Below are 14597 nucleotides of genomic sequence, written 5' to 3' on the forward strand. Positions count from 1 at the left end.
CAGACTATTTCAACACTGAGGACTTGGGCATCTCGTCCCCCGGCCCCGCCTTGTTTGTGCTTGCTGTCCCTTGGTAACTCACGGAGCCAGAGGACAGACCAAGGCACCCTGCAGGAGGTCAGGTTAGCCATCTCTCAGAAAGGTGACTTTCCAACAAAAAGAAACCTATGTTTCTAAAACTACCTAAACAGTCATGGCAAGTGTTATTTAAAAAGAGGACTTCAAGTCTGCTTCTGTAGTTTTCAACCCTGCTTTAAGACTCCAGAATGGAGATTTTGGATGGTTACCATTCATTCACTCTGCAACATTTATTAAGCACCTACTGCATGCCAGGCCCTCTGCTAGGTGCTGGGATACAGGGGGCAGCAAGAAAGATCCAGACCCTGCCCTTGGAAAGTGGGAAGAAAGGCAATAAACCAGCAAAGCTGTCTGTAATTATAAATGACAGTAAGTGCTGGGAAGGACCCCAAAGCCTGCTATGCCAGAGTACGAAGGGGCTGGTGACTTAGGTCAGATGATCTTGGAAGGGAAGGCCTTCTGAGGAGGCAAGCTCCGAACTGAGACCCAAGGGATGAGGAGCTGGTCGTGCGAGAGCTGAGGAAAGGGTGTTCTAGGCAGAAAGAAAAGTAGGAGAAGGGTGTGGAGGCTGGAAAGTGCCTGGCCTGTGTGAGGAACAGGAGACCATGATGGCAGGACAGAGCTGTGGGAGGCAGGGGCTGGGGAGGAGGCAGCAGCTGATGACCAGGGGCTGCAGGCTATGAAGTCAAGTTTTTATTCTCCTCAAGAGTTTTAAAGGGTAGGGGGAGGCATGTGACATGATCCGGTGTATGCATTTAAAAATATCCATCTATATCCCCCCAGCTGCTGTGTGGGAATGGTGTGAAGAGGGGCAGGGGCACCAGTAAGGAGCCTTCCGCACCACTGACAGGAAGCCGGAGCAGAAAGGGACCACAGAATGCAACTAATCTAACGGCCTCACCTTCCAGATGGGTAAACTGAGGCCAGAAAGTGCAAATACTTTACCAAAGGTCCCTGTCACTGGGGATGTTCAAGCCATGTTTGGATGACTCTCTGTCAAGGACATTGCCAAAGGGGATTAAAAAACAAGGAAAAAATACAAAGAAAAATCATCAAAGATTTTTTTCTTACAACTGACAATAAGCATACTCCCATAAATGGGAAAAAAAATCTGCTTATGCAATTCATCTCTGATCTCATGTTTACAATTTTTCAAGTTCTGTACGTACGGTACAAGGACTCTGCAGCAAGCCTAATTGGTTTATTGGAATCAACCTCTGAACACAATTTGATATCTGCAGTTTTAGGCACAGACCTAACTTCTAATGAGAAATGTCCTACTACAAGGCTTTGTCCCCATCCTGGTTTGGGGGCTGGTGAGAGAGCACATGCCCTGGGTCCCAGAGCCAGCTCTGCTGCTGGTGAGACTCACGAGGCAATGATCTCTCTGGCCAGAGTACTTGTCTTTCTAAAATAGGGACAATAATCTCTCCCGAGGATTAGCCACAATGACTAATGGAGATGGGGCCTTGTTCAATGCCTGGCACACATTAGGAGTGCAAAGTTAGTTTTCCCTCACAGTGGTCGTCCTGTGCTCCTGCTTATCTGGTACCCATCCGCCCCTTTTGGTACTAGCACCCTGATTTCCCTTGAGAATCGCCCCCCTCCCTGCCCTAGTCTTTCTCATGGGGGTGGGTGTGTTTCCCAGGCCTGGCCCTGGTCACATGACGCTGCAGGAACAGGCACATGACCCAAGCCAGGGTGATGAGACCTAATTCTGAGACTTTGATGGCACTACTGGGGCGGAGACCCTTTTGTGTATGGCAATGGCTAGCTGGAGGGGGAACTCGACACCAGGATAAAGTGCCTGCCACACACACGAAAGCAGACCCAGAGCGAGATAGGAGGGTTGAGACCCTGTGGCAGCATTTGAACCCCTGTGAATGGTCCAGCCTGAATCCTGGGCATTTCACTGACCCAGAATAGTCCCTTGCTTGTTTAAACCAGTTTGAGTTGATTTCTGTTACTTAGAACCAAAACAATCCTAACATGCTAGACCTTGGCTTTTAGATTACATTGCAAACCTAGATAATGCTCAGTGGCTTGGTGTTAGGAACTGAAAACAGACTTCCTCATGGCAGCACTATTCACGATAGCCAAGTGTCCACTGACAGATGCATGGATAAAGAAAATGTGGCTTATACACAAAATGGAATATTATTCAGCCTTAAAAAGGGAAGGAAATTCTGACATATGTTACAAGGTGGATGAAACCTGAGGACATTATGCTTCATGAAAGACGCCAGTCACAAAAGGACAAATGCTATATGATTATAAGAGGTACCTAGTGAGTAGTCAAATTCACAGAGACAGAAAGTAGAATGGCAGTTGCCAGGGAGGGTAGAATGGGGGCTGTTGTTTGATGGGTACACAGTTTGCATGTAGAGAGATGGAAAAAGTTCTGGAGATGGATGGTGGTGATGGTCACATAACTGTGAATGTATTTAATGCCACTGAACCATACACTTGAAAATGGTTGAAATGGTAAATTTTATGTTATGTATATGTTAACACAATGTAAAAAATGAAATAATTTTTTTTTAAAAAAGCTGATTTCCTGAAGATTTACATACTCCATGTCATGTTCTCTGGAAATGACACTAAAACTTTCTCCATGGTACAGCCCTCAGAACATATGCTGCACGTCTGACAAGGGACTTATATCCAGAATGTACTTTAAAAAGTCTCAAAACTCAACAGTAGGGAAACAACCATGATTATAAGATGGACAAGAAACCTGAACAGACACTTCAGCAAAGAGGATATGTGGATGGCAAGGACGCACGTGCAAAGACAGTCAACACCACGAGCCATTAGAGAAACGTAAACTGAAACCATGATGAGATACCACTAGTCATCTGTTAGAATGGCTAATATAAAAAATATTGACAATTACAAGTGCTGATGAAAATGGGCAACTGGAACTCATACCTTGCTGGTGGGAATGGCACAGTCACTCTGGCAAGGTCCTTGATGGATGCTGAACCACCGGGTGAAAGGTTGCTGGAGAACAGGACAGTCACACAGTGTGAAGGTATGACCCCACAATGACTTTTCCAGCAAAAGGGAAAATGTGTAAACTGGTATAACTGTGACCAAGTGACCAAAGCTAGCATCACCAATAGAGGGACAACCAGACATTGTATGGCCCTCAAAGTGATGCAAATGAAATATAGAAAATCTATATTGGTATTGTTGCCAAAAATGTTTAACTTGATCTCAAGCTCTTGACCTAAGCAGCAATTTACAAGAAATATAGGAGGTAGAGAAACAAGATAAATGATATCATAAGGAAGCAATCAGACAAATTTAGAAGGTGGGATATTCTACAAGTCAAAACAGACCATAGCTCAAATACTACTTCCTCCAGGAAGCCCTCCCTAACTGTTCCCTCCCCACCAATATTCAATTGGGTCACCCGGCTATATGTCTCCTTCGCACCCGTTTCTCCATCACAAAGCCAATTACACTTCACTGTAATTGCGTGTCTGTTTCCTCACTAGGCTCTAAATTTCTTGAGAGCAAGGACCTGGCCTGTCTTGTTCACTGACTGCTGCATGCTCAGCCCTGAGCACAGTGGAAAATCTAAGCTTCATGAATAAATGGGGAGGAAAATGAGAACCAGGAGGCCTAGCCTCACAAATAGGACTGTCTCTCCCGGACAGGCCTGCGGTCTGTGGGAAGGGACCCTGGCCGTGCCTCTGAGGTCATCCCACCCCTTGGCTTGTCCTCTCTGCCCCCTGCTCTGCTTTGCTCCGATCTGCAAACGCCACCCCCTCAGAGCAGCAAGTTTTGGAAACAGCTGGGACTCTCTCCCTCTGATCAAAGAACAAGGAAGCACAGAGACCACAACTGGGGCTGAAGGGTCAGGAGGGCCCCCCCTGCTCCCACCCAGGAGGCTTTGAGCCGGAATTACCCATCATCTAAATCTCTTTTTATACAACCTCAGCAGCAGTGTTTGCGTAATTTAACCAAGTCCAGACTCCAACCTGATTACAAACCCAGTGTCACTAGGGCCAGGAGTCCTGAATTTCTTCACTTCCTCTAAGTAAGTAAGGAGACGGACCGGTGGTGGGGGGAGGGTGGGAGGCCGTGGCGTGGGCTGAGCCACAGCCAGGGTGCTGGGGCAGAGGTGTACAGACAGCTGGAACTGGGTCTCTCCCAAATCCCCACAGCCAACAGGCTTCCTGGTGAGGAACAGAGGCTCAGAGGTACAGTGCCTAATGTCACGCAGCAGGAGGTCTTTAACCCAGGTTATCTCTAACCCTGCTGGCCCTGCTGCACCAGAAAATTGTGCCCAGCTGTACCATGGGCCAGCGGGGAGATGCCAGCTCTTCTTTCTGTCCCGAGTGGGCAGTACATTCACCTACTGTCTCTACTGTTCCAGGAGATTGCGGAATTCAGTGGTTATGATGGCCTGGAGTCACATCCTGCTTCCTTCTCAACTAGCTTCGTGGACTTTGAAAAGTGATTTTTTGTGACTCAGTTTCCTCATCTGTGAAAAATGGGCATCGCAAGACTACCAACCTCAAAGTTGGGGTAAGGACCAAATAAAACATGCATGTAGAGTGCTTAGCTTGGCGCCTGGATGTGGTAAATGTTCCATGAAGAGAAGCTATCATCACCATCACTACTATGAGCGCAGGGACACAAAGGGGAGGGCGCCCATGTCCCTGCTCATTGTCCCTACAAATGAACCTCCCACGGCCCCCCCCACCTCTCCACCCCGCGCCATCTCCCCAGGGCTCCGCCTTCTCCGCCTGCCTCTCTGTCCTCCGGGTGCCATGAGGTGCCGAGGGACTGCCCCTCCGCGGTCCTAGGAGCACAGGCCCGGCTCACTGAGCCCGGGGCACAGGTTTCCCAGCTGCCGGATGATCAGGGCTCTGTCCCCGACCGTGGGTGCCGGCGAGGAAGGCCCTGACAGCCCCCGTCCCAGCCCCGGGCCTCTGAGCAGAAGGGAGCCATGTATCTGGCCCAAATGCCAATTGCTACACACCTGCGAGCCTGCCTGGGGCCAGGCCTTCATCTGCTCTGGCTTCTCCTTCTCCACTTAGGGTTGCGAACTGTCCCAGGGAGGCCCAGGTCAGCCCCGCCTTGCCGGGAGCTGCCACTGGGAGGACAAGGAACACCGTTCCTGGACGATGGCGGGTGTTTGTGGCCTACGTCACAGGGACCCCTCCTCTGAGGACCAACCTGTGCCAGGGCCTCCAGAAGCCACTTTTCTTAAACTTAGACCCCTTTTAAAAGGCAGGAAAGAAAAAAAGAAAAAGAAAAAAGCCCCTTGGCAGACGGGTGAGAGTACCTGTGCAAGTACCGCCTGTCCCGCCTAGCGCCATGGCTACAGCTGATTGGCCCGTGGAGATGGTCACCTGACCTATACCAGGCCAATCAGGTTCTTTCTTTCTCAGGGCTCTGGAATCCGATCCGCGCACACCGGCTCCATGCGGAAAAGCAGCAGCAGCCAGAGGCGTCTCCGCAGGTGGGGAGACGCTGGGTCTGCAGATGGGGGCAAATGAGGGAGAGGTGCAGGGGGAGGGGAGGGAGAGCCCTGCTTGGCGCTGGCCGGTGCTGCAGTTCCTGCCTCCCAGGCCCGCCCGCCCGAGGCTTTCCTGACGCACAACCAGGCCTGGGCCTTCTAGTTAATTCCCCTTTGGCATGACGGGGGGTTTTGTGCAACTTAAACAATTCTGTGAAATAGAGGGGAAAAGTTCAGGCGTTATCTTTGGTAGAAAGAACGAAGTAAAACAATGTAATCTCAATCTCAAAAAATTATGTAATTATATATATGCTGTACCTAAATGTGTGGGTGTGTGCACACACATACACACAGCTGATTCCCATTATTTGCAGTAATGTTCTGTAAAGTTGCCAAGACACCGATTTATTAGCAAATACTTAATCTTGCTCCCAGGAGAAATACAGGCTTAAGGTCCTTCGAGCAGAGGTTCCCATTTTCGTCAAGTGATCAATATGTAACTTTGTTATATGTGTGTTTCTGTTTAAAGACACTTTAATACACATTGTTAATTCATCAACAGTGAACTCACTGCCAGCAGCACTACAACTTACGCCTAAACGAAGCTTATCTAACACACAGATTTTCTCCATAACGCACATCACAGTCTTCTTGTGCTTAGGAACACTAACTAGACAGCAAGTCAGCACGCCAGCACTGTGTTTGGGGGCCATATTAAACAGCAAAATCAATAAAAAGCACAAAAATGTGGCACTAAATAGACTAGGAAGAGGACACTGGTTTAGAATATGAAAGCTGAAATGAGGGCAGAGCACTGACTGTTCAGCCTCAGCTGGGAACGTGCATGTTGGGTGACTCAAATTTTTCACCATTCTGCACAACACGTCTGAAAATACCTGCAAAAGTGCTACAATATTGATTTTGGGTTACAAATAAGTTGTAACAAACAGGAAAATTTGTAAATATGGAATCCATGAATAATGATTGTACTGTATATAAAGCATATGTATTTGTTTATATATACATATAAATACACAGTCATGTGCAGCATAACAATGTTTCTGGCAATGGCGGATTGAAAATATGGCAGTGGTCCCCTAAGATTATAACACCAAATTTTTAATGTATCTTTTCTTTGTTCAGTTATGTTTAGATACACAAGCACTTATCACTGTGTTACAATTGCCCACAATATTCAGCACCTTAACGTGCTACACAGGATTGTAGCCCAGGAGCAACAGGCCATATGGTTTGCCGTAGGTGTATAGTAGGTTACACCACCTAAGTTTGCGCAAGTGCACTCTATAATGTTTGGACAAGGACGAATTCTTCTAAGGACAAATTTCTCAGACCTATCCATTGTTAAGTGACACAATGACTGCATACACTTACATCAGTGGTTTGCTTTGGGGTGGAAGGAATATGGGGGACTTTTAAAATTCCGTTTTTGATGGTTTCTTGTGTTTTCCAGATTTTTGATACTTCATTTTCTTTTATAATCAGAAAAAACAATGTCACTTTCTAGGACTGGAAGAAACCTGTCCATGGGGCACTTTCTTTTCTTGAACCCCAAGGCCAGCATCTTCTCTGTTACCCTGGCTCAGTCCTAGGGCCACCATGGAGTACCTGCTGAGCACAGGTACAGCTGATGGCACAAGGGACCCCGTGTGGGGGTAGGAGGACACTTGCCCGCAGGGACTGGGGATACAGCTGGGAGCCAGCAGATGGGGCCTCCGCCCTGATCTTACTAAGTAAGTGAGTCAGGGAAAGTCCTTTGCCTTTTGGAGCCTCTGTGTTCTCTGAAAAATGAGAGTAAGGATGCTGGTCCTTCCTACCTCATAGGCTATTGTAAAGATGGAATAAGAACACAGGTTGGTTGGAATCTCTACTCGTGGACTTGAGGGAAAAAAGTCACTGAATGCTGCCCAACCCTTCACCCTCACCTCCCTTGCCAGGTTCAATCCCAGTCCAATGGGGTGGAGACTCCCAGTGCCCTCAGGGCCCCCATTAAGCATATAGGAATTTGGGGTCCATTGCCAAGTGTCAACAGCCAAGGGGTCAGTTCTTCCATGAATAGTTCTAATAGTTTTAATGTTTGATAGCAGAGTAGGGTGACTATAGCTAACAACATAATGCATATTTCAAAGTAGCAAGAAGAGAGGACCTAAAATGTTCCCAACACATAGAAATAACACCCTAAATACCCTGACATGACCATTACACATTCTATGCATATAACCAAATATCACATGTACCCCACAAATATGTACAAATATAATGTATCAATTAAAAAATTTAAGCCAGAATGAAGCTCAGAGGCCCTTGTAAAACAACAGGGCTGGGCCGGGGCAAAGCTAAATTGTGGGCCAGAAATGGGTTAAGACGCCTCTTGCAACACCCCCGGAACCTCTGCGTCAGCTGACATGCCTTATCCCTGCCTCGGCTGCTGCCCTTGGAAGGGCCTAGAACTCCACCGATACACCATCCCTTGGGCAGGATGATGTTAAACAGCTGCCGCCCTGCCTGAGCGTGCTGTGATCTCATTCATAGGATTCCATCACGTGAACCCAAAAACATAAAGTGACCCCCACCCTACTAAGAAAACCTCCGAGGCGCAGGGGAATGTCCTGCAATTCCACTTTGCTTTGCAGATCTATTTGGTGGGGTTTCTGGGGTTGGCAAAGAACCCGGCAGAAATTAATTAAAGGGGGTGGGGCTGCCACATTGGTCACATGAGAAAGTTAATGCATTTTGGTCCTGGGATGCAGTGGCCAGGTTTGACTTTTTTTTTTTTTTGGACACCTCCAACATTTGTTGGTCTCCTTTCCTACAGAAGGAGTAGAAGACCTCAGAACAGGCAACACTAGCCAGGAAGAATTTAACACGTTGATTTTCTTTTTCCTTTGAATTTCATTTCCTTCTATTTCTAGCAAGCACTGCTGGTTTTCCATTTATCGTAGACAGCTAAAGTTTCCCTTTAACTTAAGTGAAAAAAGTGAGTCAATCTGAAGAATAATACTGTATTAAGAATATATGGTACAGGGAGTTTGTGGATATTCAAATTGTAATGGTCCCAGTAGGATGATAATGACAGTCCTGTTTTAGTAGAATTCCTTGCCAGTCTCACTGTATCTGGAGTTTTATTGTTTATAAACCAATGGGCTAAAATCTTTCTCAAGTCAGAAGATTTCTTCCAGCTCTACAGTGTTGATGGATGGCCCGGAATGAGCTGGGTGACCGAAGAAAACATCTCAAGAGCAGGCAGGAGTGGGGCTGGGCTGTGAGAAAGAAGCGTCTGCAAGACAGAGCTCTGTGTTCCATTAGCAATGTCTGCAGGGGTGGGCAGGGGCCAGGAGCTAGTGAGACACATCCTACATACTTGGTATCCCTGGTCTAGATCAACCCCTCCAATTTACAAATGGGGATATGGAGGGGCGGGGAGGCACAGTGACTTGGGTAGGGTTACACTCTTAGCTATGGACTCTTTCCAATTCCACTGACAGTGTCTGGATTCCCTTGCAAGTTGCTTGTGCCCCCCTAGGCCTCTTGCACAATGATTTTCCCAGAGCACTTTAATCTGGAGAACTCTTAGAAGTGATGTAGACCAGCAGTGAAATTGGCCTCCAAGAAGCTCCAGGATCCTGGAGAGGCCCAGTGGGTGGGCATCTGGGCTGTCCACCCCGGTTTCCATAGCACTGTGCCACTTTTAGCTCTTCTATATATGGTACAGGGTGTAACCCAGCAGCCTGCAGTTAAATCACCGACACTGTGCGTCCACATTGCAACAAGGCAACTGTCAGTGGGGCTGTTAGACAAGATCTGGCCTCCTTCACTGTCCACAGCCCTGCTTTGCCTGCCTGAGGTAGACAGCAGAGGGTTCCAAGCCCTTGATATATTCGAAAATCCTCTTCTAGACCATCCCTTACCTTATAGTTAGGGATAGAGGCCAGGGAGAGAAGGGACTTGCCCAGGGCCATGCAGTTTGCAGGGAGGAGAGCTGGGACCACAAGCCCGGCCTCCCCTCAGGATGTGCAAAAGATGCTGGCTCCAGAATGCCTTTCTCATACCTGAGAAATGGCACAGCCCTTTTTAGGTGAAGGAAGGAAAAATGTTGTCTCTCAGGCAGTGCATCAAGGGGCTATGGCTTCTGCTTAGAGGCCACGCAGCTTCTGCAGCAAGTCATTAGCCCATGATAACTGAAGTTGTCCTCCTCTGTAGCCAAAGCAAGTTTAAACACAAAAGCGCATGCAGCCCTGAAATCCCCTAGCAGTGCTGGTTTCAAGATCCAGGTGAACAAACCCCTCTCCTGCAGAGAAGTGTTTTGGGAACATGTCCGAGGGTCCCCAGGAGTCTACAGATCCTCACTTCAGAAAGGAACTCTAAAAGATGGGTGTGATTCCCTCCGTTAAGCTCCCACACTGGCTGGGTTTCCAAGTTGGCGGATCCTGGGAAGAGCTTGGCGATTAGTGACTGCTGGGTTCCAGCTGCCCTGGCCACGCACCCTGGCCAGGGCGGATGAGCACAGTCCTCAGGGGACTGGGAGGTGGGGAGGGAGAGAAAGGAAGAAAGAAAGGTGGAGAAGAGAGGGAGAGAGCAAGGAGAGCGCAGAGGCAATTCGATGGAGCTCCGCAGGCTTAACTAACGGGAAACACGATTCTGCCAGCCTTCGCAGAGACCATGAGCTCCCTTTGGTTCCGATCTGTCGATTCTCCCCAGCTGTCTGCCCAACATCTGGCCCATGTAGGTCAGCACCTCCAAACTCTTTTTGGAACTGCAACACCCTGCAGTTTGTTTCATTTCCCAATACCCTGGGGCAGCATTGCCACCGGAAGTGCTGAAGTGGGAAAGGAGGAAACCAAGGCACAGAGCGGTGCCACACCTAAGGTTGAGCTGTTGGGAAGTGGGGTGACATGACTGTCAACCCCCGCCAAGTCAGCCCCTGCAGGCTCTTCTCCCCAGCTCCCCAAGGCCAAGCCTCGGCTTCTCCTGGCCCCAGGCCAGAGCTTTCCTGTCCCCAAGTCAGAGCCAGGAATCACCAAGCTCAGGCGCCGCTGCAAGTGACACACTAGGGGTGGCCGGCTGCCAATTTTTCTTTTTTTTCAATTTTTTCAATTAAGTGAATGCTTGGAATAGGGCCCAAATACAAGTGCTTGTGGAGTTTAGCATCAGAGAAGAGCTCCTGACTCAGGGCTGTGTTCCTACTGTTCTTTGTGCACAGGGCTCACAGCGAAGGCTCGCGTGGAGGGTGGGGCTGAGGGCTCTGGCGATCCTTGTGTAGCCCGCCCTGGGAACAGGGGATGGGGAGAGGCTCGGTCTCCAAAGAGCAAATCTGATCTCTCTGTCCTGCCTCAAACTCTTTAGTTCATTCATTCATTCAGCATATACATAGAGACCTGTGTACCAGGCTCTGTTCCGTGATTGAGAAATACAGGGCACACTGCGTTTTTACGGAGCCTCTGCAATCGGGCCCTCCTCCCACTCCAGCCTGGCTGGCTCCCCCATGCCTCTGGGAGCCAGCACATGCCGCTGCCTCCCCTGGGAACGTCCCCTCTCCCTTCCCCTGCTTAGCTCTTCATTTCCCTGGTGCCAGCGTAAGACACCCCAAGTCTGGGTCTAGCTCCCGTTCTCTGGGGTCCCACAGCCCTGGGGCCACCCTATCTCAGCACACGTTCCTCTGGGGGTGCTGGTCTGTTCATATGACTGTTACCCCCACTTCCCTGGGAATCCTGGGGCGGGGGCAGGGTATGTCTGTTCACCACCATCCCCCCAGTGCCTGGCGACAGGGGGCTCTCAGGAAATGTCTGGTAGAAGACAAACAGGCAGAGAGACAGACAAAAAGCCGAAACAGGGCCACACAGTCAACAGCCAAGGTGACCTCACTCCAGGCTCTCTGTGTCCAGCAAGTAACAATGCTCGTGAAATGGCTGAATGAACAGCCCCACTGCTGAGGGTACCAGAAACAGTGCTGGCTTTGTCACAGAGGAGAATGCAGGCGTGGGCCCCAACCCAGGAGGAGAAGTCAGAGAAGTCCACATTCCGCCCCAAGGCTCCTCTGAAGGGACAAGGGAGAAAAAGAGAAGACCCCAGGGCAATGTCCACTCCACGTGAAAGCCTCATCCCCCTGCATTTAAAACACAGGACAGCCCAAGGGAATCCTTTGCGGGTGCTGGAGTTGTTCTGTACCCGCCTGTGGTGGTGGTTACAAGAACCTACACATCCCAGAACACTGTACCAAAAAAGAGAATTTTACTGCATGCACTTAAAGTAAAAATTAAAAATAACAATCACTCCTTAATGTCAAAAAATAAAAATTTAAAAAAAAAGAGAGACACAGGTGCTGGCGTGAGAGTACCCAGGTATGAATGTCGAGCCTGAGGCCGCTGTGACTCTGCAAGTCACTTCATGGTTCTGAGCCTCCATTTCCTCACCTGTAAAATGGAAGGAATAGCACCTACTTTATAGTGTTGGCCGGGGATTAAAGGTGCTAACGCATGACAGGTGCTTGGCACACTGCCCAGCCACACACAGCTTCCAGGGCCATCACTAACAACCTTGTTATGGAGATGAGACACCGGAGGCCCGAACTGAGTAACCATTTCCTTTGGGCCAACTCAAATCTTGCAATGTAAGATATGTTAAAGGGAAAAGTCAGGAATGTCACCCTTGAAACCAGATCAATGAGTGTAGGTATGCTGCCCACCCTCTGGGCCACTTTCCCCTAACTGACAGTCTTATCCAGAGTGGTGGGAGCAAGAACTGCTTCCAGGGCTGGCCAGGCCAAGCACCTCCAGCTTCCAAACTGGGACACCTAAGTGGTGGAAAGGCTCGCTGCTCCAGGCATGCAGCTCCAGCCCCGGCCGCCGGCTGCCAGCTCACGTCCCGCTATTCCCACACATCTGGCCCGAGGCAGCATGGGGAACTTTCCAATGGCAAGCAGAGGTGCTGGCAGCTGGAGCCCCGGCTCCAACCTGAAGGCTGGCTTTCTAGGAAAGTCTCCAGGGCAGGCACTTAGGGCTTGTTGAGATCTTCAAGGCTGCCAGGCCTCAGAAGAGCCAGGACAATGCAGGAAACAGAGCTGGGTGAAAGATTGCAAGCCGGGGCCTCTCCTGTGTTGACAGGGCTGCCCACAGTGAACTGAGCAGCCAACAAGAGCACCCACTATGGGCAAGGCATCCAGGCAGCTGGGTCAAAGCTATCCTAAAGGAGCGCAGGATAAAGATGGCAAAGCAGCAATCCTATACATCCTCCAAGCAATGAATCAAAATCAGCCACATTTATTAAGCTGATTTACACACTACACTAAGTACTTCCTTTATGGTATGTCACTGAATCTGGAGACTCAGAGAAAGTAACTGGCTTATCTAAGGTCACACAGCAGCATGAGATAGGGCCAGGAACTGAACTCAGACTGTGTGATGTGGGAGGAAAAGCCCAGGATATGTGGTCAGATGGGTCTTGGTTCACATCTAAAGAGTACAGCACGGTGCCTGGCATGCACTAAATGCTTAACAGAGAAGGCATTAGTAGAATTCTCTCACAGGCTGCAGGCCACCTAATCATTTACAGAGGAGATGGGAACTAATTCTGCTGGTAGAGCTTGGGGAGGCTTTCCAGATGAAGAAATAACTTTTTGGATTTTGAGGGATGCATAGGAGTTCTCTAGCCGGGGACCAATACCTAATGAGCACTTGCTAAATCCCCAGCACTCTGCTCTCAAGAAACCCTGTGGAGTGGAGCTTATTATCTACCCCATTTTACACTGGAGAAAACTGATATTCAGAGAGGTTAGGTCACTTGTCCAAAGTCACATAGCTGGTTAGGGAGGGTACCAGAATTGGAACTCAGGTTTGCCTGACTCCAGACTACCCATTCCTAAACCAAGAGGACCAGGCAGCAGATGGTCATGTGGACCCTAGGCCCCTGCATCCACTGCCTCTGGCTCCCAAGAACAGCAGAGCCAAGTTCTAAACCTGCCTCCACCACTTACCAGCCGGGAGACCTTGGGCAACTCCTGTTGTGAGAAGTAAACGATTGCAGAGCAGTAGGTGCTCTATGACGTGTAGATTAAATGAGCTAATGAGCCAGTACATGGCCCCAAGCATAACCCCAACCACACTTACTGCCCCCAACAGTGGTTTTCAATCTTGGCTGCTCAGTACACACAGGGATGCTTATTAAAAAATATTAGAGTTTGGCCCTAGCCAGCCCTTCACATTGTCAGACTGGCCCTATGACTTCCTAGCTATGTGGTCCTGGGCAAGTCCTATCTCAGCACTGTTTCATCCTCTGTAAAATGGGGATGATGTAGCGCCTGCCTCTCGGGGTGATGGCAAGGATTAGCCGACTCAGTGTAAAGCTCTAAGCACAGTGCCAGGCATACAGTCGGTACTCAATAAAGGATGGTCATTGTTTCTTCTGCTCCCTTCCCCCTCTGCCCTCAAGTCAGTAGTTTCAAAGATGATGACATGTGTGCAGAGACCTTGATCCTACCAGCCAGGGGTCAGAAGATCCCCAAAGCCTGGCATACTCTAAAATAAGGAGGTAAAAGGAAGGGGGGCTTTCCAAGCTGAGGGGGCCCAGGATGGCTGGAAAGGTGCAGCAGTGAGGACAGAGCAAGGAGCCTGGCAGCGGCTCTCATCCTGGCCCTCCCCCGCCCCCTGCCCCCGCCCTGCAACGCACGCAACCTCCGTCCAGGCACCTTATTCCTGGATGCTGGCAGTAGCCTCCTCCCGTCCTCTCGCCCCTCTGCTCACACAGCATCTGGCCCGATTCCCCTCCTCCTTAGAGTCTCTTAGTGGCTCCCATTTAGTGAAAAACAGCAAAACACCATGGATTCACATTTAACGAACATTTCCTTACTAATGGCCAGTCAATCCTTCCACCCCTGTGGGACAGGTTCTGTCATTGCCCCATTTTACAGATGGGGTAATGTCTAGAGAAGGCGACACCTTGTTCAGTTCAGGCCCTCACAATCGCCAGCCTGGTTTTCTGCAGCGGCTCCCTGTCTGGCCTCCTGCCTCCATGGGACTGTGGGCAAGCGTTT

At 49.4% G+C, this 14597-nt stretch overlaps 1 protein-coding gene and 1 long non-coding RNA gene across 2 annotated transcripts in view; one reads left to right on the forward strand and one right to left on the reverse strand.

Annotated features, from left to right (window-relative positions):
• Nucleotides 1-14597, reverse strand: part of SH3PXD2B (SH3 and PX domains 2B) — a 91512-nt gene that overhangs the window by 63899 nt on the left and 13016 nt on the right. The gene's annotated exons all lie outside the window — the stretch shown is intronic.
• Nucleotides 4191-5507, forward strand: LOC123637943. The gene is made up of 3 exons (XR_006735117.1): nt 4191-4289; nt 4466-4617; nt 5487-5507. It is a non-coding gene; the product is annotated as an uncharacterized LOC123637943 (long non-coding RNA).

The sequence above is a fragment of the Lemur catta genome, chromosome 5, assembly GCF_020740605.2.
Source record: "Lemur catta isolate mLemCat1 chromosome 5, mLemCat1.pri, whole genome shotgun sequence".
Lineage (NCBI taxonomy): Eukaryota > Metazoa > Chordata > Mammalia > Primates > Lemuridae > Lemur > Lemur catta.